This window comes from Lithobates pipiens, unplaced genomic scaffold (assembly GCF_037356315.1).
Source record: "Lithobates pipiens isolate NorthernLeopardFrog02 unplaced genomic scaffold, aLitPip1_a1.2 Scaffold_3, whole genome shotgun sequence".
Classification (NCBI taxonomy): domain Eukaryota; kingdom Metazoa; phylum Chordata; class Amphibia; order Anura; family Ranidae; genus Lithobates; species Lithobates pipiens.
Genome location: NW_027507790.1, coordinates 113714038 through 113739307, shown reverse-complemented (window position 1 = coordinate 113739307; position 25270 = coordinate 113714038). Strand labels below are relative to the sequence as shown.

The 25270-nt window shown below is 45.6% G+C and overlaps 1 protein-coding gene across 1 annotated transcript in view; it reads left to right on the top strand.

Annotated features, from left to right (window-relative positions):
- Positions 1-25270, top strand: part of SNX24 (sorting nexin 24) — a 223717-nt gene that overhangs the window by 50288 nt on the left and 148159 nt on the right. The window lies entirely within an intron of this gene.

Below are 25270 nucleotides of genomic sequence, written 5' to 3'. Positions count from 1 at the left end.
CCTTTGGGATTGCTGTCTCTTGTAGTCCCCTGTCATGGCCGCCGTTTGTTTCTCCTTCAGTGGTGTTTTCTCTATGCTGTAATTCCAGCCTAGATGGCGCCGTTTGGCCACTCTGAGCACGTGCAGTGCTAGTGTTTTTTTTTTTTTTTCCCCTATGTTTTCAATGTGTGTTCCCTTATCCAAAATGGCGCCGGAACACTCAAGATGCTTCTGTGCATGCGCAGAGCGTCAATTAGCCGCCACAATGGCGCTATTTTCAAATACAGAGCTGTATTTCTCTGTGATTCTGCTGTGCAATCTGCAAAACTTAAGGAAGGTTGCTGCCTCTGCATGTAGATCACTCTGCAGTCTCCAGGTAAGTCCCTGTGGGACTCCTATATATATTATTATTATTGTTATTATATTGTTTCTTGCAGATAAACTTTGTTAATAAATAATATATATATTTATATTTATAAGTGAATTGTGTGCGTGTGTATGTGTATGTATATATATGTGTGTGTGTATATATGTATATATATATGTATATATGTACACATTATTTCTCTCTATATCTCAGACTGTCCTTCACCCCTTTTTTTCTATGGAGTCCACTGCCCATGCAGACCACCATCAGCAAGTTAGGTAAGAGGCTTTACCAGGCAAGGTAAGTATTGAAGGGGAGAAAAAAAAGAGTGCCAGACGTTAAATGCTGCATTTTTTTGGCAGCCCGTCTAGATCAAGAGGCGCAAGTTCCAGCCATGGGAGAAGGTCTAGCCATACGTCTAGCAGGATGTCCCGCAGGAGCCGCTCAAGATCTCCTTCATGGCACTGAAGACACAGCCACTCACAACATAGCTACTCACGCCACAGTCGATCAAGTCGCAGGAGATCTCATTCCTCACAATGTCAAAGCCGCCACACCCAACCTGCAGCAAACGCTTGCTGGGTATGCGGCGCTCCGGCACTGCCAGATAACTTGCCTGTCGCAGACGCAAGAATTGCTACAGACCTCATAAGATAATTAGTGCCGGAGTCCATACTGGAAACAACACCAGCATTAGATAGAGCTGCTCCCAGTACGTCTTCAGCAGACCCCCATCTCAATCAGGCATCACAATCTTCCTCTGAAGATGAGGGTCAGGAGATGTCAGTGGGCTTTGATTTTTCCCTGGTGGAACCCTTTGCAAAGGGCATTAAAGAAGCATTCGGCTGGCAAGATGATGCGGCGGAACCTCAGAAAATACGGAAATATTTTCCAAACCTAAAAAGAGATCCGTTATCCTTCCCATTTATAGTGGAGCTGGAGAATCTCATTAAAGACGAGTGGGAGAGGTCTGACAAAAGATCTAGTCTTACAAACAGATTAGCCAAGATGTACCCTTTAAAATACTCAAAAGTGAAGCCTTTAATTAATGCTCCCATCATCGATTCCTCATTAATGTGCCTCACCCGCTACGTCACACTACCAATCGAGGATGCTGTTTCCTTTCGGGATGTGCTCGACCAAAAGATGGACCTAGAATTGAAGAAGGCATATTCCATGGCTGCGGGAGCCTGTAGACCAGCAATTACCACAGCAGCAGTGGCCACAGCCATCTCAGGATGGGCATCTAAAATAGAAAAAGACCTACAGGATGGCATTGAAATGGAAAAGATTATTTCCTCTCTGCAAGAAGTCAAGCTAGCAGAGGCATCAGTAGATATTATAAGATCTTCAGCCAAGGCTATGCTGGCCTCCGTAACAGAGAGAAGAGCGATATGGCTCAAACCGTGGATGGCCGATACAGCATCAAAAATAAATTGGTGCAGAATTCCATATGATGGCGCAAATCTGTTCGGTGCCAAGTTAGACTCTGCCATATCCAAGGTAACAGGAGGGAAGTCAGGCCTGATCCCCTCCGACAGGAGACCCAAGACGCAGAAGGGACCTGTTTACAGACGTAATCTTCCGGACAAATATAGAGAGTCCGGGTCCTACTCTCCTGGTAGGGAATTTAGAAGGGACTGGAAAAACACAAAACCTTCTTTTCTAAGGATACAGAAATCTAAGGCCACCCCAGCAGGGGAACAGAAGGAACTTCACCAAGATCTGGTCAGACCATATAAAGGATTTATGGACATTGTCCACAATCCGATTCGGACACAGGTGGAAATTCAAAAACAGACTCCCACCAAATCATTTCCAGGCAACCAGAGTACCATCCTCAGTACCCCAAAGGATTCTGCTAGTAAAGTACGTAGCAGAATTGAAACAAAAGGGAGCGATCCTGGAGGTCCCATCATGCCAAAAGGGAAGAGGGTTCTACTCTTCCTTGTTTCTGCTAAAAGACAGGGGATTTGCGTCCTGTATTAGACCTCAAGATGCTCGACAAGGATATCAAAGTGGAGGCTTTCAAAATGGAAAACCTTCAATCCATACTTCTAGCAATAAATCTGGGCGATTGGATGCTTTCAATAGATTTATCGGACGCTTATCTGCATATACCAATTCATCCGGCCTTTCAAAAGTTTCTCCGGTTAGCCATAAATCAACATCATTTCCAATTCCAGTGCCTCCCATTCGGCATCTCTTCGGCACCCAGGACATTTACAAAAGTATTGTTACCGTTGGTGGCTTTCCTCAGAGAAAAGGGATTACGCGTCCACCATTATCTGGACGACATCCTACTTTTAGCAAAGGATCAAGAGACGTTTATTCATCACGGAGAGATCCTCCTTACAACCCTCCAGAAGGGGGTGGATAATCAATTGGGAAAAGAGCTGTCTGCGACCCACACAAAATATGATATTTTTAGGGGCAGATCTAAACACCAAAACAAACAAGATGCAGCTCCCACAAGAGAAGATCCGGCCTCTGATACAGAAAATGCAGAAGCTGCTATCAAGGAATCACTTACCAGCCAGAGCCTGTCTGAGTGTACTAGGGTCCATGTCCGCAACCATACCCATGGTGCGATGGGCACAGTGACACATGAGAACCTTACAGAACTCATTCCTCGGGCAGTGGGATGGAGTCGCAATGCGTCAGCCCATCTTCATCTCCAGATCGGTGAAGCAATCGATATGGTGGTGGACGCGCCTGAGCAATCTCAGGAAATACAAACCGATAGTCCCTCCAGACCCGGAAGTAGTCACTTCGGATGCCTGCCAGAGCGGTTGGGGGGCCCACTATCAAGACCAGGCAGCCCAGAGCCAGTGGCATATTCAGGCTCAAGGTTTGGTCTCGAACATTTTAGAGCTCAGGGAAGCCATTTATGCCTTAAGGGCATTTACACCATTTATGACGGACAAGAATGTGCTCATTCGAATGGACAACCAAGTAGCAGTGTCTTATGTTCAGAAGCAAGGGGGTACCAGGAGTGCCACCTTGATGTAAGAAGTTCGGCCCATCTTGGAATGGGCTCAGATACATCTAACAAGTTTAAAAGCAGTGTATGTCCCAGCGGCACAGAACATACTACCCGACTGCCTGAGTCGAGAAACGCTATCCAACAACGAGTGGTGGTTGAACCCTCGGACTTTTTTCCTCCTTACGGAAATCTGGGGAACGCCGAGAGTAGATTTAGCAGCCACTCCGACGAATACCAAGTGCCACAGATTCCTGTCAAGAGGTTCATTCTCATCGGTGGAGGGAGTGGACTGTCTAGTTCACCCATGGAACTTCAAGTTGGGGTATATATTCCCTCCAACTCCGTTAATTGTGAGGCTTAGGAGATCCTCGGTGACGGTATTTACGATTATTCCACTGTGGCCGAGGAGGCCGTGGTTCACGACTCTTACAGCTCAGCCTTCAACCTCCAGTTCCTCTCCCAATAACTCCGGATCTTCTGTCTCAAGGTCAATTTTTACATCCTGCATCAGAGAAATTGCACCTGATGGCCTGGAGATTGAGAGGGCTAGACTAAGAGCGCAAGGCTGTTCTCATGAAGTCAACCCTGATGCAAGCCAGGAAAGCCACTACCAATACCATCTATTCAAAGGTTTGGGGAAGATTCTGCTTCATGGCACAACAGAAAGAAAGGATGGAATTCCCTTTCTCCGCAACCTTTTTATGGTCCTGGAATTCCTCCAGTCGGGGGTCAACAAGGGTCTAAGCTTAAGTACCCTAAAGGTTCAGGTATCAGCTCTGTCAGCTAAAACAGATACTAAGTGGGCATTCCACCCATTGGTAATCCAATTTACAGAGCCTATCTAAACATTAAACCCCCCAGGAGGCCAGTCTTTCCATTATGGGATCTTTCAATAGTTCTCCATGCTTTCGCTTCTCCTCCGTTTGTTCCATTTGAAACTATCTCTTTATGGGACTTGACTTTAAAACTGTCTTTTCTCATTGTGATTACATCAGCTAGGAGAGTGTCGGAGATCCAAGCATTAAGTTAGTTCTCTTTCCTGACAAAGTAGTCCTCAGACCTTCCAAACACTTCATACCCAAAGTGGCAACTTCCTTCCATTACAACCATCATCCTTCCATCCTTCACGGACGATCAGGGTAATCCTCATCCACTAGATGTCAAAACAACCATCATGAACTACTTAACTGCTACCACCTCTTTTAGGAAAACTAACTCTCTTTTGATCATTCCACATGGAACCAGGCGTGGGCAAGCCGCCTCCTCATGCACTATTGCATCCTGGTTAGTCAGAACCATTAAAAAAAGCTTACTCCACCCAGCATACGGCGATTCTTGAAGACATCAGGGCTCATTCAACTAGGGCAGTGGCTACCTCTTGGGCAGCGTATTGCAGGGTCTCACCAGAGACAATATGCAGAACAGCAACGTGGTCCTCCAGGAATACCTTTTATTTCCCACTACAAGGTGGATTCTGCTCATTTATCCATGGCCGACTTCGGCAGATCCGTCCATTAGAGCCAATTCTTCAGCATTATAAGGAATAAATATTATTTTACTTGCACCCACCCAACTGGCGAGTTATTTCCCAGTGTGTGCTGCCATGAAGGCGTCAGGAAAATGGAAAATTGTATACTCACCTTTCCGTAATTTTCCTTTCCTGACGCATCTTCATGGCAGCACACAGTTGCCCTCCCTGTTTCTTTTGTGATGATATTTACAGAGAATGCAGCAGGGTGTCTCCCCTTCAAATTTATAGTTAATCCAATCCTGTCAGGTTGTGGGGGCGGAGTCACAACCCAGTGTGTGCTGCCATGAAGATGCGTCAGGAAAGGAAAATTACGGAAAGGTGAGTATACAATTTTCCATTTTAGTGAGAAATTAACATCCTGCACTCACACCTCAGATCAGCCCCAATTCCTGCAACTCCACATCTCAGATCAGCCCCAATTCATGCACCTTCATACCTCCAGGTCACTGTCCCCCCTGCTCATCTGCCCCACCACTGTAGCCCCTTGCACATCTGCCCCACCACTGTAGCCCCCCTGAACATCTGCCCCACCACTGTAGCCCCCTGCACATCTTCCCCACTTCTGTACCCCTGCACATCTGCCCCACTTCTGTACCCCTGCACATCTGCCCCACTTCTGTACCCCTGCACATCTGCCCCACTTCTGTACACCTGCACATCTGCCCCACTTCTGTACCCCTGCACATCTGCCCCACTTCTGTACCCCTGCACATCTGCCCCACCACTGTAACCCCCTGCTCATCTGCCACACCACTGTAACCCCCTGCACATTTGCCCCACTTCTGTACCCCCTTTCTCATCTGCCCCACCAATGTTCCCCCTTTCTCATCTGCCCCACCACTGTACCTCTGCTCCACCACCGTACGCCCATGCTCTTTTTTGTCTCGCCACCGAACCATCTTCTCCTCTGTCCTAACACTGAACTTATCTGTTCACCTGCCCCACCACTGTAACCCCTTTCTAATCTGCCCCACCATTGTACCTCCTGCTCTTTTGCCCCAACACTGTAACACCCTGCTCATGTGTTCCACCAATGTACCTCCTTTTTTTCTCTGCACCCCTCTGCACATCTGCCCCACCTATGTACCCCTCTGCTCAGCCAGTGTAACCCCCTGCTGATTTGTCCCATCAATGTGCCTCCTTTTTCCTTTGCCCCAACACTGAACCCCCCGCTCATCTTTCCCACCAATGTAACCCCCTGCAATCTGCCCCACACCTGTACTACCCTGCATGTTTGCCCCATACTGTACTACCTTGCTCATCTGCCCCACCACTGTAACCACCCTGCTCATCTGCCCCACCACTGTAACCCCCTGCTCATCTGCCTCACCACTGTAACCACCCTGCTCATCTGCCCCACCACTGTAACCACCCTGCTCATCTGCCCCACCACTGTAACCACCCTGCTCATCTGCCCCACCACTGTAACCACCCTGCTCATCTGCCCCATCACTGTAACCACCCTGCTCATCTGGCCCACCAATGTCCCCCCTTTCTCATCTGGCCCACCAATGTCCCCCCCTTTCTCATCTGGCCCATCACTGTAACCCCCTGCTCATGTGTTCGAACCGATGTACCTCCTTTCTCCTCTGCACATCTGCCCCACCTCTGTACCCCCCCTGCCCAACCACTGTATCTCCCTGCTCATCTGTCCCACCAACGTACCTCCTTTCTCCTCTGCCCCAACACTGACCCCCCCCCTTTGCTCATCTGTCCCTCCACTGTACCTCCTGCACATCTGCCCCACCACTGTAACCCATATGGTCCATCAATGTACCCCCTTTTCTCATCTGTCGCACCACTGTACCTCCCTACACATCTTCTCCACCGCTGTATCACCATGTTCTTCTTCTGTTTCACTACTGAATTAACTTCCCATCTACCCCAACACTGAACCCATCTGCTCATCTGCCCCACCACCACCACTGTTACCCACTTTATCGTCTGCCCCACCAATGTACCTCCTGCACATCTGTCTCACCTCTGTCCCACCAATGCACCTCCTTTCACATCTGCCCCACTGCTATACCCCCCTGCTCATCTGGCCCAACGCTGAACCCCCCTGCTCATCTGGCCCAACGCTGAACTCCCCTGCTCATCTGGCCCAACGCTGAACCCCCCTGCTCATCTGGCCCAACGCTGAACCCCCCTGCTCATCTGGCCCAACGCTGAACCCCCCTGCTCATCTGGCCCAACGCTGAACCCCCCTGCTCATCTGGCCCAACGCTGAACCCCCCGCTCATCTGGCCCAACGCTGAACCCCCCTGCTCATCTGGCCCAACGCTGAACCCCCCTGCTCATCTGGCTCAACGCTGAACCCCCCTGCTCATCTGGCCCAACGCTGAACCCCCCTGCTCATCTGGCCCAACGCTGAACCCCCCCGCTCATCTGGCCCAACGCTGAACCCCCCCCCCCCCCCGCTCATCTGGCCCAACGCTGAACCCCCCCCCCCCGCTCATCTGGCCCAACGCTGAACCCCCCCGCTCATCTGGACACATCTACCTGTCCTGGCACACTCATTCTGCTGATCCACCTCTCGCATCCAGCCCATGTGCTTGTATGTGATGTATTAGATGTCACATACAAGCATCTGGAATGGATGTACAATGATGAGCTCGTGTCAGGGGCATTTTCTGAAAGCAGTGGACCTTTTGTGCAGGATCATATGTTGGGCCCCCGCAGCTGAGAAAAAGTGCGGTGCTCTGCGCCACAGGAAAATTTGGGTGTGTTTTTCATTGTGCTGAATACTGGCTGTGGCTTAAAGGGACACGCAGTGCAGAGGGATTCGGTAGCAAGTGACACACAAAGGTTCAGGAATAATTTCAACCAATTTCCCAGAAGCTTAATAGTAATTCCACAAACTGTCACTTGATTGTGGTTTTCTCAATCACAGTGAAATCCCTTGATTGGCTTCAGCAGTGGCCAATGACAGTCCTCCTCCTCCTGGAAACAGGAAACAACCCCCCCTCCCCCCAAGTAGAACTGCATCCAATCTCTTCCCTATCACAAGAGCTGACAATCACAGCTACAGCAAAGTTAGAGAACCAAACAATGTTTCCCATATTTTACAATGTGCGGGGGCACAGTGCCTCCCCCTCAGTGCAGGTGCAGCATGGGCAATTCTGAAACTGGAATGCGTTAGTGTCGTTGATTGCGGCACCAGTGCCGGGGGTTGCCTACGCCTGATGTAGATGTTGGTAAGGTGTATGTGAATCTGTCACAACTCTGACAGAAGTGTCTTGTTTACAGGCAGAAAAAAAAACATTTAGAGACATTGCAAGAGTAAGGAAATTGTATCAAATATTACTTCAAGAGGAACTTAAAAAAAATTTTTTTGTGCCAGTGGACGCACACAGCCCGACTTGGGAGTGCCCCCTCAGCACATTGCCTCAGATTATACATTACATCGGAGGAGAGGAGGTACTGAGAACACCGGCATGGTACTGCGAGAAGGGGATGTTAGTCAACGTAGGGAGTAGGGAAATATAAACCTATTTTACGTTTAAAGGGGAAAAAAACTATACCATAGCCAAAAGACAGCTACTGTGCGCGGCTCTCTAGTTCTGGGAGGACGTCCATGAACATTCTCCAAGAATACGCTTCCTGTGTGGCCTTTCATGTGTCCACAGATCGAGGTAAAGAGCCAGTCATAGTGGCCCTTTACCATGTGATTGGCTGTGTTCAATCACAGCTTATCACTTGTAAACAGACTTGTCGGTTATAGGCATTCCTGTTGCTGTGTAAGGAAAGGAGAGCGGATAACCGGCAAGTCTGACAGGGCACATTTGGTGCCTCCTCATCAGTGCCCATCCCTGCAGCCTTACCAGTGCTGATCAGTGAAGAAGAAAAGTTGCTTGTTTGCAAACATTATAACAGAAACTAAGATATTTTTTGTTTTGTTTTTTGAAAATTTTCAGTCTCTTTTAATTTGTTTAGCCAAAATAATAAACCTGCACTGATTAAATACCACCAAAAGAGAGCTCTATCTTTCTCAAAAAATGATAAAAATTTCATATGGGTACAGTGCCAATTTTTGTTGCAGCATTGTCTCAGATGCGACACGATTATACGTATGACACAATCGACAATTTACACCAATAAGGAAGAGGTTTTATTAACTTCTGCTTTTCTTATCACTGTATCTTAAAGTGGTTGTAAACATCAGTCATGGAATTTGAGAAAAACGCATATATCTGTGGTGTTTACTCAGCTCGTTCCAAAGCTCTAATGCCGCGTACACACGATCAGAATTCCAGCCAGAAAAAGACAGATGAGAGCTTTTCATCGGAAAATGCGACCGTGTGTATGCTCCATCAGAATTTAGCTGTCCAAATTTCCGCCAGACAAAAATTGATAGCATGTTCTCAATTTTCCAGACGGAAAAACTTTCTATCGGTAATTTTGATCGTGTGTATGCAATTCCGATACACCAAAAAATCACGCATGCTCAGATTCAACTACAAGACAGAAGCTGTTGGCTACTGGCTAGTGAACTTCCTTTTTCTAGTCACGTCGTACGCGTTGTACGTCACCGCGTTATAAATCATCGGAATTTGATGTGACCGTGTGTAAGCAAGACAGCTTGAGCCGAATTCCGCCAGAATTCCGTCGGGAAAAGCATCAGAGCTTTTTCCGACGAGAATTTCGATCATGTGTACGCGGCATAAGTGTCATTCGTCTCTGGTGCTTCCTTCCTTAGCATGAGTAAATTCTGAGAAGTTTCCCGACACATGAGATAAATTTGTAGTGGGGGGGGGGGAGAGCTCAGAATTGAGCTTGTTTATTCACAACTGTTCTTCTGCTGTGGGGGGAGTGTTCCTTTCCTCCAATCAGCTCTCACACACTGTAACTGCAGTCTCTCCTCCCCCTCCTCTGTGCTGCTGACAGATGAAGGCGTTTTAACCTGATCTGATCTGCTCTTTGGAATGGGTGTAGAGAGGAGAAGACTGCAGATAAGTAACATCTACAGTGGTGTGAAAAAGTGTTTGCCCCCTTCCTCATTTCCTGTTCCTTTGCATGTTTGTCACACTTAAGTGTTTCGGAACATCAAACCAATTTAAACAATAGTCAAGGACAACACAAGTAAACACAAAATGCAATTTGTAAATGAAGGTGTTTATTATTAAAGGTGAAAAAAAATCCAAACCATCATGGCCCTGTGTGAAAAAGTGATTGCCCCCTAAACCTAATAACTGGTTGGGCCACCCTTAGCAGCAACAACTGCAACCAAGCGTTTGCGATAACGTGCAATGAGGCTTTTACAGCGTCCTGGAGGAATTTTGGCCCACTCATCTTTGCAGAATTGTCCTAATTCAGTTACATTAGAGGGTTTTCGAGCATGAACGGGCTTTTTAAGGTCATACCACAACATCTCAATAGGATTCAGGTCAGGACTTTGGCTAGGCCACTCCAAAGTCTTCATTTTGTTTTTCTTCAGCCATTCGGTGGTGGACTTGCTGGTGTGTTTAGGATCATTGTCCTGCTGCAGAACCCAAGTTCGTTTCAGCTTGAGTACACGAACAGATGGTCGGACATTCTCCTTCAGGATCTCTTGGTAGACAGCAGAATTCATAGTTCCTTTTATCACGGCAAGTCTTCCAGGTCCTGAAGCAGCAAAACAGCCCCAGACCATCACACTACCACCACCATATTTTACTGTTGGTATAATGTTCTTTTTATGAAATGCAGTGTTCCTTCTACGCCAGATATACTTGGACACACACCTTCCAAAGAGTTCCACTTTTCTCTCATCGGTCCACAGAATGTTGTCCCAAAAGTCTTGGGGATCATCAAGATGTGTTGTGGAGAAATTGAGACGAGCTTTGATGTTCTTTTTGCTCAGCAGTGGTTTTCTCCTTGGAACTCTGCCATGCAGGCCATTTTTGCCCAGTCTTTTCCTGATGGTGGAGGCATGAACGCTGACCTTAACTGAGGCAAGTGAGGCCTGCAGTTCCTTGGACGTTGTTGTGGGGTCTTTTGTGACCTCTTGGATGAGTCGTCGCTGCGCTCTTGGGGTAATTTTGGGCGGCCGGCCACTCCTGGGAAGGTTCACCACTGTTCCATGTCTTCGCCATTTGTGGATAATGGCTCTCACTGTGGTTTGCTGGATTCCCAAAGCTTTGGAAATGGCTTTATAACCCTTTCCAGACTGATAGATCTCAATTACTTTCTTTCTCAATTGTTCCTGAATTTCTTTGGGTCTCGGCATGATGTGTAGCTTTTAAGGATCTTCTGGTGGACCTTACTGTGTCAAGCAGCTCCTATTTAAGTGATGCCTTGATTGTGAACAGGTGTGGCAATAATCAGGCCTGGGTGTGGCTAGAGAAATTGAACTCAGGTGTGGACAACCACAGTTATAGTATGTTTTAACAAGGGGGGCAATCACTTTTTCACACAGGGCCATGATGGTTTGGATTTTTTTTCACCTTTAATAATAAACACCTTCATTTACAAATTGCATTTTGTGTTTACTTGTGTTGTCCTTGACTATTGTTTAAATTGGTTTGATGTTCCGAAACACTTAAGTGTGACAAACATGCAAAGGAACAGGAAATGAGGAAGGGGGCAAACACTTTTTCACACCACTGTATGTAGGATTTGTTTAATCTCTGTGTATCATCAGAGGCCTTTCAATTCACTCGGTATATGTGAGGGTTTACATCCATACCATATTTATCGGTGTATAACGCACACTTTTTTGCCCCTTAAAATCGTGGGTGTGTGTTATACCCCCAACCGCTGCCTCGGAGGGGAAGGAGGGAACAAGCGCTCATTTAAATTGCCTCCAATGTGTGGTTTATGTGAGGTTTATGCTATCGTTTTGGAAGCATGAGACCGGCTCCCACTCTTACTCCACTTCCCAAAACCCAACCCCAGCCTGAATCTCCTTTTTCCACAAAGGCAGTGGAGATGAGGACTCCTTTACTCCTAATGGCCAGCAGCAGTCAATATCTTCTGCATCAGGTAATGGGCCCAGCCTAAGTGTTTTCACCTCCTGTGCTCCCATTGACTGGAAGTGGCCCCACTTGCCTTAAAGGGTCCAGGATGCTAGGCAGCAGTGTGGTGCTGCTTGCTCCATCCCCTCAGGCCTGATTGGCTGTGGCATTCTAATTTGAGCATCACAAGCCCAAGGCTCTGGGCTTGTAATAACTTTCTACCTTGCCCCCTACTCTGCTTTGCCTTGCTGTTTCTGCCCACTTTGCCTAGTTGCTGTATTCTCCTGTTACTGGCCCTCTATCTGGAATACAGGTCACTCTTTTTGATTGCTGCCAGTCACCCTCTTCTATCCTATGCTCCCTCACTCACATCTTCTATCTCTCCCTGTCTAGTAGCTCCTTCCCCTCCCCTCTAAAACATGCGCAGATCACTCCCATACTTAAAAAGCCCTCACTGGACCCCACCAACCTGAACAACTTAAGACCTATCTCATTGCTCCCATTCACATCTAAACTTCTAGAAAGCTTAATCCACAACAGTCTTAGCGCCTACCTCAGTGAAAATAACCTTCTTGACCCCTTACAGTCTGGCTTTCGCTCACAGCAGTCCACAGAAACTGCCTTACTAAAACTCTCTAACGATTTACTAACTGCTAAAACCAACAGCCAGTACTCCATACTCCTACTACCTGACCTCTCTGCGGCCTTTGATACTGTTGACCACCCGCTCATTCTCAATAAACTACATTCCCTTGGCCTCCGAGATTCTGCTCTATCCTGGTTCTTTGCCTATTTATCACAGCGCTCCTTCAGTGTCACCTACAATTCTGTCTCCTCCTCTCCATTTCCCCTTTCTGTAGGGATCCCCCAAGGCTCTGTTCTTGGACCCCTTCTCTTCTCTATCTACACCACCTCCCTTGGTCACTTGATAACCGCCCATGGCTTCCAATACCACTTATACGTTGATGACGCCCAAACCTATCTGTCTACTCCTCACCTCACTCCTTCAGTCTCCTCTCGCATTAATAACTTACTGACGTATCATCATGGATGTTGCACCACTTCCTTAACCACTTGAGATCCGCGTTATAGCCAAATGACGGCTACAGCGCGGATCTCCTTTTCTGGGACGACGTCAATAGACGTAGTCCCGTGTACGAGTGGCCTGCGCGCCCTGTGATCGGCGAGTCTACGAGACTCGCCTGATCACCGATCCGTGCAAGGGGTCGATCCCGACCCCTTATCACGTGATCAGCTGTCAGCCAATGACAGCTGATCATGTGATATAACGGAGCCGGTAATCGGCTATTATTCCTCCTCGCGCTGACAGCGCGAGGAGAAAAAAAAAAGCCGATCACCGGCGGCCGTGATCGGGACATCACGGCCAGCAATGCAAGCGCCCACCTGCCCCCTGCCAGTGCCCACCTGCCCCCTGCAGTGCCACCCTTATTAAAATTATGTGCCCCCCGTCAGTGCCACCCAGCAGTGCCCACAGTGCCACCCAGCAGTGCCCACAATCTGCCTCAAAGGTGCTGCACCCCAGTGCCGCCCATCAGTGCCCATCAGTGCCGCCCATCAGTGCCCAGCAGTGCCGCCCATCAGTGCCCAGCAGTGCCACCTATCAGAGCCACCTATCAGTGCCCATCAGTCCCATCTATCAGTGGTACCTATCAGTGCCCATCCGTGCCACCCATCCGTGCCATCTTATCTGTGCCCATCTTTGCCCATTAGTGCCGCCTTATCTGTGCCCATCGGTGCCGCCTTATCTGTGCCTATTAGTGCCCACCAGTGCAGCCTATCAGTGCCCACCAGTGCAGCCCATCAGTGCCCACCAATGCAGCCCATCAGTGCCCACCAATGCAGCCTATCAGTGCCGCCTAATCAGCGCACTTCAATGAAGGAGAAAAATGACCCGTTTGCAAAATTTTTAACAAACTATTAAAACATGATTTTTTTATTTTTTTTTTGCATCTTTTTTTGTTTGTTTAGCAAAAATTAAAACTCCGAGCTGTAACTAAATACCACCAAAAGAAAGCTCTATTTGTGGGAAAAAAAATGATAAAAATTTAATTTGGGTACAGTGTTGTATGTCCGCGCAATTGTCATTCAAAGTGCATCAGCGCTGAAAGCTGAAAATTGGTCTGGGACTGAGGGGGGTTTAAGTGCCCAGTAAGCAAGTGGTTAAACTAAATCTCTCTAAAACTAAGCTATTAATATTCCCCCCCACCCGTGCCCCCCTCCATGACTTTTTCATCAAAGTCAACAATGCAACCATCAGTCCCTCCCCTTACGCCAGGGTACTAGTTGTAATCCTAGACTCTGACTTGTCATTTCAGCCACAAATCCAATCGTTGTCAAATGTTTGTAGCATTCATCTCCGTAACATCTCTAAAATTCGCCCCTTTTTAACAAATGAAACCACCAAGCTCCTCATTCATTCCCTTGTTATCTCTCGCCTTGACTATTGCAACTCCCTGCCTCTCCGTAGGGTATCCCCTCATCAGTCTATCATGAATGCTGCTGCCAGACTTATACACCTTACCAATCGCTCAGTGTCTGCCAACCCCCTCCTCCAATCCCTACACTGGCTCCCAATCACCCAGTGAATTAAATTCAAAATACTAACCACAACATACAAAGCCATTCACAACTCTGCCCCGAGCTACATCATCAATCTTGTCTCCACATATCACCCAAATCGTCCTCTCCGCTCTTCTCGGGACCTCCTGCTCTCAAGCTCTCTCTCGTCTCCTCCTTCCATGCTAGTCTCTAGGATTTCTCCAGAACCTCTCCTCTGGAACTCGCTACCTCAACCTGTCCGGCTATCCCCTACTCTTGCTATCTTCAGGCGATCCCTGAAAACGCATCTCTTCAGGAAAACCTATCACGTCTCCAACTAATCTCTTACCACTTCCATCAGCTCATTCCCCACAGTTACAACCTTTTGTACCACCTGTCCCACCCTATTAGATTGTAAACTCTTCTGAGCAGGGCCCTCTTAATCCTTTTGTATTTTAACTGTATTGTCTCCCTCTTATATTGTAAAGCGCTGCGTAAACTGTTGGTGGGATATAAGTCCTGTATAATAATAATTGCTGCCTGCCTTTGACCTCAGATTGTCTATGGATAACTGTCTACTGACCGCCACCAGCCTCTGGACTTTCTTACGATGACTTTTCTGCCATGGTACTTCTCATGCCAGATCCTCCTAAAGATCATGAGTATTTTTTTCTGTTACCTATGCTCAGCCCCTATAGGCCAGAAACTGTAGCATTGATACCAAGACCTGGGAGCAACCAAGTACCCATATAAGCCTGCTTGCATTAAAGAGGTTGTAAAGTCAGAAGATTTTTTTTTTAATGCATTCAAGGCATTAAGATACGCCTTCTGTGTGCAGCAGCCCCCCTAATACTTGCCTAAGCCCCATCTCTGTCCAGCATTGTCCACAAGTGTCTTGGCCATCCTGATTGGCTGAGATACAGCAGTGGCGCCATTGGCTTCCACTGATTTCAGTCAAAATCAAGAGAGAAAGAGGGGCAGGCCGCAGCTCCTTGTTTGAATGGACACAGGCTGCTGTGACTTGGCTTGAGTGCCCCCATAGCAAGCTGCTTTATGTGGGGGCACCCAGCAGGAGGGAGGGGCCAGGAACACAGAAAAGGGACACAAGAAAAGGAGGATCCGGGCTGCTCTGTGCAAAACCATTACACAGAGCAGGTAATTATGTTTGTTCTATTTAAATGGAGAAAAAAAGAGACTTTGCAATCACTTTAAGGGAATTGTAGCTGCTAAAAGTGAAGCAACACTATAGCGATAGTTTTTGACCTCGGCATCAGGGCAATCGTCGCATAATAAATTCCACAACTGTAAATCTTTAGATTTCTCATCAGTGATGATGGTGACCAGGACAAATAGAGAGGGATGATTCTCCTCAGGGGGGACACGAAGAGTAATACATACTTTCAGTGGGTTTAACTCCTCCCTACTCCAATCAATAGTAAAAAAAATCTTAATTTTATATACACTTTATGCTGCCTTTTTCTTTTGATCTGCTGATTGTTTTTTTTTTTTTATCTGTGGGTTTCACTCAAGGAATCCTATACATATGTTTTTTTTTTTTTTTTTTTTTTTTTATATGTTTGGCATGTTATTGTCTAGGTTTACTTCATTTACTTTGTGCTATGTGCGTTTTGTGAGTATGCCTTGGGAGAATAACAACATTCTAAGCAGGTCAGTAGGACAATGTTCTTACATGTAAGCTTTTGTTTTTTACTGTTTTAAAGTATCACAGTGGTACTCCTACTCCTGACAAGTTTCAGACAGGGACCTCAGTTAGACCAGCAAATCACATGGAACAATATGAATCCAGCCTAAATATCTGAAAGATGTTCTATATTTTCTCCACATTTTCGAAGGGCTTGATTACAAGAACCACATCGGGCTGTTGCCCAATACAGTCCCAACACAAGAACAAGGAAAATAAATAACTTTATTTCCTATCATGTCAATTCATCCCAGTGCACATTGCAGCATGCTGCAGTGCAAGGTAAAATTATAGAAGTAAAAGAAAAAAAAGGATCAAAAAACCCAGCAACATGTTGTAAAAGCATAGTGCAGTGTGATGCAGTGCTACTCAACATAAAAACACATGCCATGCTAATGCAAGAACTATGGAATGAACCAGTTCTATCAAAAAATGCAAATCTACTGGAATTCCACTTTCAGCAACAAATGTAGATGTAGAAAAACAATTAGCCCAGATTGATTATGTTTTAGTTTGTATAGTGAACATTCCTTTGATTAGATGAAGAAGGAAGTAAAGTGCTTAAAATCAAAGTCACGACAGAGGGAAGATATAGAACTTGGTCAAAAGTAATCCTGGTTTCTGTGTGCTAAAGCAAACCTCTTTTATACAAGAGACAACATTACAGTGTCGTTGGGCAAATTGATATGATGTAGAAAATACTTTTCATATTGCCATTGAGCCAATGGAAAGAGTGATTTGAGCCCTTTTTACTCTACAGAATACTTAGACCTTGACACAGTTATGCCCCGTACACAAAAGCGTTTGTGTGTTCCGACGGAATTCCACTCAAGCTTGGCCTGCATACACACAGTCACACAAAAGTTCTCTGAACTTTCGACCGCCAAGAACGCGGTGACGTACAACACTATGATGAGCCGAGAAAATGAAGTTCAGTGCTTCTGAGCATAGGAAGCATAGGAATTTTGTGTGCCAGAATTTGTACAGACGATCTGAACTTTTTCCGACTGAAAAATAGAGGACCTGCTTTCAATCTTGCTGGCTGGAATTCTGCCAGCAAAAGTCCGATGGAGCATACACACGGTCGGAATTTCTGACCAAAAGCTCACATCCGACTTTTGCTTGCAGAATTTCTGATCGTGTGTATGGGGCTTTAAACTGTGTAAAGCACACAGGTTTAATGTGCCCTGCAATAAGGCAGCCTGATGGAATGTGCTACCTAACATGTCAAAATGCACCAGAAAAGGTTCATGAAGCATTTGTGGCAGGGCATGGAAATACATATTGCGCTACCCTTAGCATTATTTTCAGGCGGTCAAAAATGAGTCTGTATATTTCTCTGCGCACAGGTTTTATGTAGGATCCATTCAAACCAATGTGTTTTGTTGCACATTAAAAGCACGTTCAGAGCTTTTCCATTGTTTTTAAAGGAGAATTACACCCAAAGCTTGTATGGCTGTACTTCTTCTCCTGTGAATCACAAGAGTGCACATAATTTTGCACTCATGTGACCCATTTTCAGCTAACAACATGCTGAAGCCTGCTGTCGGCTGACGTCGCAGAGCTGGTCCGGGCTGGGGAAAGATTGTGACCATACGGCTGGGATCCACCCACATACCTGGACCTGGCACCTAGCTCAGCCTCTCTGCAAGCTGCCGAGAACCTGAGCAATGCGCTCCCTCCCCCTTCACAGACCAGCGCTCCAGTAAACGCGTGGAGGGGGGGCAGAGCAGCTTGGGGAGCTCTGAGAACCAAGAGATCAGCAGCGTTTGATCACTCGGTTCTCAGTGTTAGAGCAAATTGTGACAGCGCTGGAAGGTGTATAAGTGCCTGGTATTGAAGTGATTAAAAAATGAAACAAACCTTTTAAAGGCACTTCAATAGCCCTGCACTGTATGTGATGATGCTGAAGGACCGCTCGCAGCCCAGAGCTTTGGGCAGAGGAGAACCGTGCTGGCACCTGGATAGGGTAAGTAATACAGAATATCCCTGCACCTCTAGAATAAGTTTGCATTTGACCCCTGCAATGCAGGGGGTTGCTTCATTAGATTTTGTCTAATGATCAGAGTTCAGATTTAGAATCAGACCACCAATTCTGAGTCTCGTCTTTTTATAGGGGTACAGCTATTAATTACAAAAAATATTACACACTGAACATATATTTTTGTATCTTTTCTAAGTCTTTATTTTTTTATTTTTATGATTTATATACATTGGTGTTTTCAATGTAGGAGCCCAATACCATAAAGTCCTTCTCTCTATGTATTAAATAAGGGTGACATGATATTGAACAGTCATCATACTTCTAAATGTATTAGGTTACCATGCCAAAAGTAATTAGAAATGCTTGGAGCACATCATATGGCATGTGCGACCTTTACATATTAAATGTTTGTCACCTTGACCTGCAAAACCAATGGATGGCAATTGGGTCAATAGAAATCAAATGAGAACTAATTTATTCAGTCCTGAACGGTATCTCAATCAACAGCAGAAATCAGAACGGTATTTGTAATTCTGGTATTGACACAGCAAGCACATTTAAATGATAACAAGTGCTCACTAGTGTCACTTTGAAGTTGAATTGTTCCCAATGGCCAGTTTCAGAAGGCATTCACATTTAAAGGTCAACCAGAGGCAAGGCACAGACAACTGTTGAATTTATTAAAGATGGCTAAAGCATAGGCCAGCCTGCTTAAATCTACTGAAGCTTATATACAGGCTGAAAGATTACATTGGCCACAAATCCTCTTTTCCAGTGATTGCATATTCAGTGTCTGTAATAACACAATCTAGAAACCCTTCTGCTATTAAGAGCTAATCGAATTAGCATTAATATTGTGTTTTTTTTTTATTATTGGTTAAGTGCTCAACTAGCAGCACTAGGCATTTGGAGGGAAGATCAACAAGAGAACCATGGAATGCCTTAAAGGGGTTGTAAAGGTACGCGCTTTTTCACCTTAATGCATCCTATGCATTAAGGGGAAAAAACATCCGACAATACCAGCCCCCCGTTTTACTTACCTGAGCCCGTTTACCTGCTGCGCTTGCCCCCGATGTCCTCTTCGCTGCTCAGCTTGGCCGCTGATTGGCTAGAGTGGTTGGTTCGCACTGCTGTCAATCACATCCAATGAAGCAGCGCACCGGGGGGGGGGGGGGGCTGAGTGATACAGTGAGCGACTATAGCCGCCGGGTGTATCACGGGAGCGCGCCCGCAAGAACTAACCACCATGCGTGAGAGCTTGCCAAGGGACCCCAGAAGACCAGGTTCAGGGCCACTCTGTGCAAAACCAGCTGCACAGTGGAGGTAAGTATATTTGTTATTTAAAAAAAAAAAAAATACCTTTGCAGCCCCTTTAAAGTATAACTAAATGCACAGCATTTTTCTTTAACGTTTTGGATAGAATGGAGAGGGATTAGACCACCTGTCGGTTTTTATTGCTGTCTATGCTACCATTCCGGAGATTCACCCTCTCTATTTGTCCTGTTTACCATTATCATTTAAAGTGCAAATAAAAGAAAACCCAGAATTTTGGGTTTTCCCAAAAAAGTAACAGAGGGGAAATCTTCCAATGGGGATACTAGTTCTGGTGACCTGGGGGTTACCAAGGAATTCCCTTAATTTGCAGGGATTTCGTCTCACTTCCTGTTTGGCTATGGGACAGGAAGTGAAGGGACACAGATGGTGAAAAAAATCTGAATGGTTATAGCCCTCCCTTACTCTGTCTAAAATGAAAAAATACATCTTGCCTATAGTTCTACTTTAAGTATACATGTCCGCTTCTGTAAAGATGTTTTATTTTTTGTTTCCTTTTTTGTGCTTTGTTTTTTTAAGTGAAATTCCAAGGGGAAAAAATCTGTCCCTTTTTTCTCCCATTCTCCATCTGATGGGTGAATGTAGAAAACAAAAAGTGGCTGCTGAAGTTCTAGACCATTTTAATCACTTTCTCTCATTCAGTCATCTGATTGGACAGTGAAGGAGCAGCAACATATTAGCTAGGTTGTTCCTCTGCTCTCTCTTCCTGAACATGTTCAGGCAAGAAAGCTGTTTGGAAAATGGTAAAGCCCTGGGTGGCTGAGAGTCCTGGCATGGGACGATCAGAAATGGATATCGGAACAAATTCAGACAAGTGGGACCAATCAGCAAGCTAATGTTATCTAGAAAACACTGCACTGTGCTAAAATCTGAAATTTTGCTCACTTTTCATTGGAGTTCTCTTGTTATTTTTATTATATACAACAGAAGAATCCAGGCAGAACTTGTCAGGATTAGAGCTGCACGATTCTGGCTAAAATGAGAATCACAATTTTTTTGCTTAGAAGATAGATCACGATTTTGTCAGGATTCTCGCGGTGTAACATCATTTTTCACATTAAAACAAAAAAAAATTGTGCTAACTTCACTGTTTCGTTTTTTATTTTTATTTATTGAAGTGTATTTTTTCCCAAAAAATTGCATTTGAAAGACCGCTGGGCAAATACAGTGTGACATAAAATATTGCCATTTTATTCCCTAGGATCTCTGCTAACATTATATATAATATAATATAATGTTTGGGGGTTCCAAGTAATTTTCTAGCAAAAAATATTGATTTTAAATTAAGTGGATGTAAACCCAATGTCATCCTTTCTAAACTACTGCCATAGGGGTTATCTAGAAGAATAAACATGCCTCCTGCATGTATCTTTACCTGTCAAATGTCTCCCCTCTGGCTGCTATGAGACCCGAAAAACTGCAGATTCTGTTGGTGGGTCTGTTGTCTGGAGCTCGGTGGGTGGAGTCGTGATATCAGTAGACTCCCCGCCCACCTCTACACTCCCCTTGTCAATATGCATATTCTCCTGTGTATTTCTTACACTGAACTTCTGCTATAATCTCTAAGGCTCGATTCACACTAGCGCGTTTTTTGATGCATTTTGCAGAAATGCAAGGAAATTTTTTAACATGGGTTCCTATGAAACAACATGTTCACATCAATGCATTTTTGTGCTTCTGCGTTTTGGGAAAGGGTTGGGGACTTTTTTTCATGCAAAATGCAGCGTTTTGCATGTAATAGAAGTCAATGGACCTGCATCAAAAATGCAAGTACCGCGTTTTTGCCGCGATTTGCGTTTTTTTTTTTCTTCTTTTTTTTCCCTGTATATATCTGGTTGCTAAGCAACCACAGTGTAAAAAAAGAAAAAAGCAAAAACAGGCACCGCAAAAAGCACTGCAAAAACGCTCAAAAGCAACATGCATAGATGTGAAGCCTTACATCCAGTGAAAATACAGGAAAGTAACCACATGACTTCAGCATGTCAAATCATGCTGAGGTGGGGAACATCCAATTCTGGCATTTTCTCTGTTTGTCAACATTTATCTGACTGAGCAATAAAAGATGATTGCTCAGAGATGGATTAACTCTTTGTGGCAAGACTGGGCTCAAATGATGGGAAATCTTATACTCTACATTATGCCATCAATTTTTTTTTTTTTCGGGTTTACATCCACTTTGAGAGAGAAGTGTCGGAAAAAGATTTAGACTTTAAGTGGTTAAACTTCCTGCATTTACACTGGTTGAAAGCTTGGCAGACTGCCCAGATTATTTGTTTACACAAGAAATTCTATCCCTTTGATCTAAGAAGTAAGTTAGTTACAATGTTTCAAGTTCTAAACTTGGCAGACTGCCCGGGATGCTTTCTTTTGACAGCCCAGTGAGCAGATAATCTCTCCACTTGTTTATACGAAAGAACCGCCTACTCTCAGGGGGAGAGATCACCAGGGGGGTGAATGGAGATCACGACTTTTTAACGATTAATCGTACAGCTCTACTCAGGATGATTATCTTCAGTAGCTTTCTTTGTCTACTTCTTGCATTCTCAGTCATATTCAAAATTTCCAGTGAGCTTTGAATCTGATTGTGGGCTATATGAATCGTTTTAGTATTTAGGTTATGAGTGGGAAGCTGTGAAGAGCCAACAGTGGGATTACAAACAGAATAAAGTGGAGTGAATTGGTGCAGTAAGTTACGGCTTGAAACAGAAGCTGAAGTACTGAGCAAATAGACTGAGCTCCAGGTATGCATTTCAAGACCGGTAAATGACCATCCCCTATTTGATTGTAATACCTTGTTCAATAATACCCACAGCTGCAGCAGCTTACATTCTTATGGAGTCTGGTACTGTGTCTTGGTCAAAGAGATGCAGTAATTTTTTTTTTTAGAAACATTGTACCTGAATGAGAAGACTTCTGCCAATCAAATATAGAGTAATTCTTGTTTGCGTGACAGCAGTTAGAAGTTGGAACTCCCCCAGTATAAGTAGAAGCCTGATATGAAATCATAATTTAACCGCTTGCCGACCAGCCATCGGAGTTGTACTGTGGCAACATGGCTCGGCTGTGCGAATCACCATTATGTTATGTCGTTTCTTTTTTTGGCCACTGGGGGCTCCCGCGTGCTGCTTGCCCCTAGAGCCGATGCGAGTGCCCGGCGGTTGCAATGACCTCCAGGCTCCTGTGATCGCTTGTGACACGGCGAGATCCCGATTCTCTGAGGGGAGAAGAGACTGATCGTGTGTTTATATAAAGTATGAATACCAATCTATCTCTTCCCCTAGCTAGTCCCATACCCCTTCAGTTAGAACACACACTAGGGAACACAGTTAACCCCTTCACTGCAGTGACATGTTTACAGTAATCAGTGCATCTTTATAGCACTGAACACTGTATAAATGCCAATGGTTCCAAAAAATTTGTCAAAATTGTCCAATATGTCTACCATAATTTCGCAGTCAGGATAAAAATCGCAGATTGCCGCCATTACTAGTAAAAAAAAAACTAAAAAAAAAACATTTATTGCAATTTTTATTACCAAAAATATGTAGAATACATATTGGCCTAAACTGAGAAAAAATAGTTTTTTTTTTACAAAAAAGGGGATATTTATTATAGCAAAAAGTACAAAATATTTTTTTATGGGTATAGCATCGCACGACTGCACAATTGTCAGTTAAAACGATGCAGTGCCGAATCCCAAAAAAATGTAGCCAAATCTTCTGGGGCTGAAGTGGTTAAATAAAAATTCCAGTATGCAGTCCCAGGAAACTTGAAGTGAAATGACACAAAAACACAATTTCATTCATTTTTTTAATATTCAAAACAAACTCCCCCATTTATCTATGTCTATATGCTTTATTTTGCTGCGAAATAACTTTGAAAAACACCCCCTAGCATTTCTGCCATGGCCATCTTGAGTAAGGGCAGAGGTGTTATGTAACTTTTGCTTCCTGGAATCCATCTACCCTTAGCTCAGGCATGCAGACAGGAGGGTGTGCTTAGCTAAAAAACCCCCATTACTGAAGACTTCTGGGATGTATGACCTCATTTTCCTAAGCCAGAAACCAGGAAGTAACTGAAGAAATGCAAAAAAAATGAAAAACAAATAAATATGATATATTCCTGATCTATTTACTAATGCTAGCGGCATATGGATTAAAAATCGTCAATGTTTGGGAGAGTGAAGTTCCACTTTAACCACTTGTCAATGGCAATACGTATATATAAGTTGGGGTTTGCATGTGGCTTACCAGGATTATGGCTGATAGTATGAGCCATAACCCTGGTATTTTTTTATTCTCTTAAAAGCGTTCTGAGTGGCTCGTGAAGCGCTGGAATGCTTACGGCAGGGCTTGACAAATTTGCTTAGAATCCAGGAGCCAGCTGAAAAAGTTAGGAGCCAGTTATTTAAATCCTCTGCCCAGCACCCAGAACTGCATGTCTGGGGCATCGGACAATAAGAATTGCTCATGCCTGATGCCAAGAGAAAGACAATATTTAAAAATTAAAAAAAAAATCAACTTTTGTTTTGTTATAAGATTTTACAAATAATTTTTTTTCTCCTTCACTGATGTGCTTTGATAAGCTGCACTAATGGGCACTGATGGGGCGGCATTGAGGTTGGAACTGATGGGCACTGACAGGTGGCAGTGATGGGCACCAATAGGCAGCACTGAGGTACCACTAATGGGAACTGGCTGGTGGCACTGATGGGCAGCACTAGCAAGTGGCACTAACTGGCATTGGCAGGTGGCACTAACTGGCAGGTGGCACTGGATTGCACTGGCAGGTGGCACTGGATTGCACTGGCAGGTGGCACTGGATTGCACTGGCAGGTGGCACTGATTGGCACTGGGTGGCACTGACTGGCATTGGCAGGTGGCACTGATTGGCACTGGCAGGTAGCACTGCTTGGCACTGGCAGGTGGCAATGGGTGGCACTGGCTGGCATTGGCAGGTGGCACTGATTGGCACTGGCAGGTAGCACTGCTTGGCACTGGCAGATGGCATTGGCAGGTGGCACTAACTGGCATTGGCAGATGGCACTGGATTGCACTGGCAGGTGGCAATGGGTGGCACAGATTGGCAAGTGGCACTGGTTGGCACTGGCAGATGGCATTGGCAGGTGGCACTGGATTGCACTGGCAGGTGGCACTGATTGGCACTGGCAGGTGGAACTAACTGGCATTGGCAGGTGGCACTGGATTTGCACTGCAGGTGTCACTGTATGGCACTGCTTGACACTGGCAGGTGACACTAATTGGCAGGTGGCACTGGGAGGTAGCACTGCTTGGTACTGGCAGGTGGCACTAACTGGCAGGTGGCACTGGCATTGGCAGGTGGCACTGGATTGCACTGGCAGTTGGCAATGGTTGGCATGTGGCACTGGCAAGTGGTACAGGTTGGCAATGATTGGCAAGTGGCACTGGATTGCACTTGTTGGCACTGGCAGTTGGCACTGGCAGATGGCATTGGCAGGTGGCACTAACTGGCATTGGCAGGTTGCACTGGATTGCACTGGCAGGTGGCACTAACTGGCACTGGATTGCACTGGCAGGTGGCACTAACTGGCAATGGCAGGTGGCACTGGATGGCACTGGCAGGTTTCACAGCCGATAGTGTAACTGTGAAACTGAATGCTCCCTGCAGTGCTGCACTGTGTGAAACTGTATGGAGAGAGAGGAGCTGACCCATTCAGCGTGCTGTCAGGGGTTGGCGGGACCCGGCAGCTATCCAGCCAATGATTGGGCTGCTTAAGAAAGGGGAGGGCCACATGCACGTATCGGCCTGCCCAGATCCCGCCCAGATCCCATCCCATTGGCTGGTGTTGGAAAGCTGAGTCCCTCCCACCCCGACATTCAGCCTCAATTTTGACAGCTCCTCTCTACACACAGT